General features: G+C 39.0%; 1 long non-coding RNA gene across 1 annotated transcript; it reads left to right on the forward strand.

Annotated features, from left to right (window-relative positions):
• Positions 1-4,685: 4,685 nt before the first annotated feature.
• Positions 4,686-5,067, forward strand: LOC110905534. Its single transcript, XR_002573205.2, has 2 exons — positions 4,686-4,814; positions 4,891-5,067. It is a non-coding gene; the product is annotated as an uncharacterized LOC110905534 (long non-coding RNA).
• Positions 5,068-5,460: the final 393 nt, after the last annotated feature.

The following is a 5,460-nucleotide window of genomic DNA, read 5'->3' on the forward strand; positions in this document are numbered from 1 at the left end:
ACGCATTTCCGTTAATCGCCTAAAAGTTGACCGTAACGGCCTTTTTAAAATAAAACGAGCATTTTGGACGCGTGAACGGACCATAACCATGCTTACTAAATTATAAGCATGTCCTTATAGTTTCACGTCAATCCGAGGTCTAGAATGAGAGTTATGCTAAAAAGCGCAATTAAAGTAAACTTTTGTAATAAACGGCGCAATTAGCATAACGCCTATCTAAACCAAGATTTCGTCACCAAAACTTTTACCCACCATTGTAAAATAATATTTTTGGAATTTTAAAGATTTTTAATAATTTTTACCTTGCTCATAACCTGCGGTTATGGCTACGGTTCGGTAAATACCGAATATGCCCTTTTCGGCCAAAACTTGAGTTCTACAAGGTCTTTTGACCCGATTCCAGTTACTACTGATTTTAAATAATTAATAAAGTATTTTAAACTTTATAAACTATTCGGGAAACTCAGATTTCCTGTAGAACTCGAAAAGCTCTTTAAAAGTCTTTAAAATGACCGAAAAACCCCTACGGGGCATAATATTAACTTAAACTCGTTACGGGCATCACGGAAGGTATCCTACTGATACCACAACCTCTTTAAGGCATATTGACTTAGGAAATAAGCGTAGGACTCTCATGGTTAACCGTTGCGCCTATTGCGCGCACGATTCGGCTTATGAAACTAGTTTTCATAAATTAGCCGATATGGGTCAAGCCATATTATTTTGACCCTGAAATCCAGAGTGTGAACCTTAAACCCATATAAAAAAAGTCTCTGAACTTGTTGGGCCAGAATCACACTCCATTCTCGGTTTTCGCCTTTTCGCGCGATTAAACCGTATTTATATTTCGGAACCAACCGGTCTAGGCTACGGCCAATATAAAGACCCGTTAGGATTCTAATAGGTTAATTAAAACCTTCGTTCCAGAATAGGAGCCCCAGTAAAAGCTATCTGTGACGTAATCCATTAAGGAATATACTTGCAAAGGTAAATACTTTAACTTATTTTCCCTTATACGGGCTTGGGATACGGTATATTAATACCGCTTGATTGAGCATCATATGTTCCATCGCTTAGGTGGTTAATTGAATAATGTGATCGGCTCATTTAAACAGTCTTGTTACTTAAAAGCCTTTGGGGGGTTAATGACCGTTGTCCCGGATATCCTTGGCATCATTTTACGAAATGGCCACGACCTCGACATCCCGGTGTAGGCGTACACCCGGTATATTATGTCGACATTATTATTATTAAAAGACGTAGCCGTTGGTTTTTACACTACGGTTTTACGCAATGTGGTGTGTCTATTAATCTTTAACCCGGACAGGATCCGGGCTACTGAACGCATAAAAGGACATGTAATTCGTTCACAAGATTTTAATAATTTTCCCAAGTTATAAAAGAGTTTGTGCCTCGTGCATTCAAATCAATTTTAATAAACATTTTCAAATGTGTCAGTTGAACGTATTTACCAGTGTAAACTGACGTATTTTCCCAAAAAGATTAAGTGCAGGTACTACACGAAATTGGCTGGAAATAGCTTTCTAGCATCGTGATAAGTCTCGCAAGCTTGATGCTGTATCTGACTGAACAATACTTTATTATTATTTTGATCCCCTGTGGATACAATTCGACTTCTGTAATACACTTGATATTACATTCAAAAGGTTGAATTATATTTATCTTTATGCTTCCGCTGTGCATTCTTATAATTGTGTGGTTTGACTATATTGTTGCCAACTACGTCACGGTAATCCCCCACCGGGCCCACCGGTGATACACGTGGAAATCGGGGTGTGACTAGTAAGGGGGTAGTCCCCTACCCCAGGGTCTGTACGGGGAGTATGTGGGTCTTGCCTGGTCATGCAGAATTTTATCAAAAGCTGGTTTTTGCGAGTAGGGCGTACCTTTTTCCGGAGGTTTTGGAGTAGGATTGCTTCTTCGGGGCGGGGTGTCCATCTCTTTAGCTTTGTTGACCGAGTCTTTGCCCCTTACAAAGGCCCTGACCCTGTCCATGAGATTATCAAATGAATGTGGGAACTCCTCCCCTAGCTTTTCACATAGTTGTGCATGCTTTAGTCCGTTGATGAAACTGCTGATCTTAATGACCTCCGGGACATCTTTGATGTTCATACTTTCTTTGACGAACCTCTCCATGTACTGGTCAATTCGTTCATTGTCCCTTTGCCTTATATGCATGATTTCATTTTGGTTTTTGATTACTTTTCTTTGTTAACCAAAGTTCCTCAAGAACTTCTCACTTAACTCCTCGTAGCTGTCAATTCCTCCTGGGGGAAGGCTGTCAAACCAGAGTCTGGCTCCCTCCATTAGAGTTTGTACAAACATGTGGCACCAAACCGGCATAGGCCACCGTCCCAGTTGTCCTGCACCTTTGAAAGCATGGAGATGATCCTCAGGATCTCTTGTCCCGTCATATCTGTCGAAGTTCGGAGGTAGTTTAGTCTTGGGGGCATGGGCGCTTCAGCGATTTTCCTGGTGAACTTTGAAATCTCGGCCAAATCCCGAGGGAGGTAAGGCTGATCCAGACCATCGTCACTTTGATTCTCCTTTTCTTTTCTTTTCCTTTCTGTTTCTTCCCTGTAATGAGGTCTTCTTTCTCCTCCTAGGACATCTGCTTGAGGGCTGTCATGAAGGTTTCTAGAGGGTCAGTGCCACCGTTTTTGCTTTGTGGATCTACCACTTCCTGATTGGATGGTGTGTCAAAGGATAGTCTAGCCCTGAGGATATCGAGTCTCTCCCGCCTTTCTAGATCCTCGAGATGTTTTTTCAACTTCTCCCTGTGCATGGCAACGAAATCTGGAGTGATGGCCTCCTTTTTTTCCAGGGCTTCCACCGGGTTTTCATTTTCTTCCTCATGAGTGATGTCCTCCACTGTGACCTTATCATGATCGTTTTGCACCGTTTGGATGGTTCGTGAACTTGGTGGTGTTGCCATGTTGTTTCTCTTTGAATGGGTTATTACAACGTCGGTGTTTTGGAGTGAGAATACCAGCTAGACTGAATAGTCCACGGATGGCGCCAATGTCGAATACCCAAATCCCTGATGACGTTCAAAGGGTCTTCGCTGACGTCGGAATATCCCAGCCTTCGTTTGCTACAAAAAAAAACCATTAGCCTCCGTGACCAAGCTCCGGCGTGAGAATAAGTAAACTTGCCGGAGAATAAAAGAGTAGCTTATTCCGATGAGTGTGATCACCGGAACAATCTCTATGGTGTTAATGTAATAAATATGTGTGTATATTTAATGTAGAGGAATTATGGTCGGAATAAATGTGAGAGTATTTAGTGTGATACCTTGGACCTGCCTTTAAGATCGTCCAATACCTTTTTTATATAGCCGGAAGCCCTTATCTCTTTAATGGGATCATACCGAGATGATCCAGCGGATTCTGTCGGTCTTTGGGGGGCTCAGACACGTGTCTGATCCCCAACGGCAAGATTATCCCCTCATTTAATGATACCAGCTTAGAAGTACGATGCCAGCCAAAGATCCTCTTCATATCATTCATTAAATGCACCCTGTGTTCTCAGACCCTTTTCTTCCCGCCCGTTTTTGTATATGAGAAACCTTAGTAGGCAAGTATTACCGTTTCTGGGCTTTATCTATTGGGCCTGCATGACGGTAGCCCAAGACGGGTAAATGAGGTAACCTATTGGCCCGTCGTCAGTTACAAATGAAATGGGTGTGATTTTGTAGTGTAAACACAATTGTTTAATATACGTATATGTTATTTTATAAAACTTTATAGTTTTGAAGTAATAATATGTAAAAAAAATAGGGGTTAAACATGTCGTGTTTGTATTAACCCATTAATACGCTATAGGTAAGTCGTGTTTGAACTCATATAAAATTTTCAGATTCATGTCATGTATAACCTGCAAACACGTTAAATATTTTATGCAGATGCATTTGTTTTCTGTGAATTTAACAAATGTTCACATATACGATTTGCAGATCATCTTGCTAGTGCATGTGTAACATGTGTCTCGACTTTGATGCATGTCACGTATACTGTTGACAAGCAAAGCTATGTAGTCATAAATAATAATTAGTGAGATTCTTCCCGCACTTCGTGGCGGGAATCTTACATCAAAAACAATAAAAACGAATATCTGATACTGGTACCGATGTTGTTTAATTAGTATCGGTTTGGTTGGTTTGAAATTTATGTTTATTTATTTTTTTTAACATTACAATATAAATTATATTGATAACGAATATTATGCCGCTATCATACCATACCAAACCGAACTGAAACCGACTAAACAATATCTGTACTGGTAGTGGTATTTATTTTTTTATTGTTTTCTTTTCAATAAATTGACACCGTATCGCTACCATATCGCACTACTACAAAATGTAGTATTAGACGGTGTCAAGGATTTGTTTTAGACGGTGTTAAAGTAATAACACCGTCTTAAAACCAATACCAATAAAAACGTTAAGCTCTTTTAAATAAAATATTCAATAAAATTCAGAAGAACACTGTCTAATGCTTAAACACCGTCTTGTACTTATTTCTTCAACCTTTAGACGGTGTTGTCTCTGAACACCGTCTTATAAATATTCAATAAAATTCATAAAAACCCCGTCTAATACTTAAACACCGTCTTATACTAATTCTGCATCCTTTAGACGGTGTTGTCTGTGAACACCGTCTTATCTCTTTCAATTCCTTTCATCTTACCCATTCAATTCCCCCTTCTTCCTCATTCAACTTCTTCTTCATTCAAGTTCAACGCTGCTTCACCCACTCAACCCATCGGTTATGATAAACCTGCTTAGTCTACAGGTAATTTGATTTGAAAGAGTTCGAAAACATCTTAAGTGGTCTTAACTTATTCCATTTTATCTAAATTATATATTAGGTGCATTTGAGCAAAGGCAACCAAACCTAGTAGAGCAACAGCTTCCATCACGAGCCAATCACCAAATCTAGCTGACCTTTTTTGGAATTTTTTTGTAGATTTGATTTTTTTTTATTATTTTTAACTTTGTTTATTGATTGTTATTTGGGGCTGAACTAACACGGATTAGTTTATTTGTTTGCTTGGTTGATCAATGCACGCCATAATGTATGATAAAATTTCTAAGTGAGATATTACCCTGAATCTCTAATGCCTACGTTGTTTAAGAATGGCTAACGTGTTTATAATCATACTCAGATTTGTATGTATTATATGTGGATTTTTATTAACAGATTTTCAATTTAATATCAACAAATTAGTGTCAGTAATATGTTGTGTTCAAATAAATCTTGCTTATTACTACTTTTTTTAAAGATTTTTTTCCATAGTTTCAACTAGGGGTGCAAATGAGCCTAGCCCTAACTCGATTAAGCTCGATCTCATTTAACTTATGAAAACTCGAGCTTGAGCTCAGCTCTTAGGTAGTGTTTCAAGCTCGAGCGCGCGCGACTCAGGCTTGGCTTGTTTATT

The sequence above is a fragment of the Helianthus annuus genome, chromosome 14, assembly GCF_002127325.2.
Source record: "Helianthus annuus cultivar XRQ/B chromosome 14, HanXRQr2.0-SUNRISE, whole genome shotgun sequence".
Classification (NCBI taxonomy): domain Eukaryota; kingdom Viridiplantae; phylum Streptophyta; class Magnoliopsida; order Asterales; family Asteraceae; genus Helianthus; species Helianthus annuus.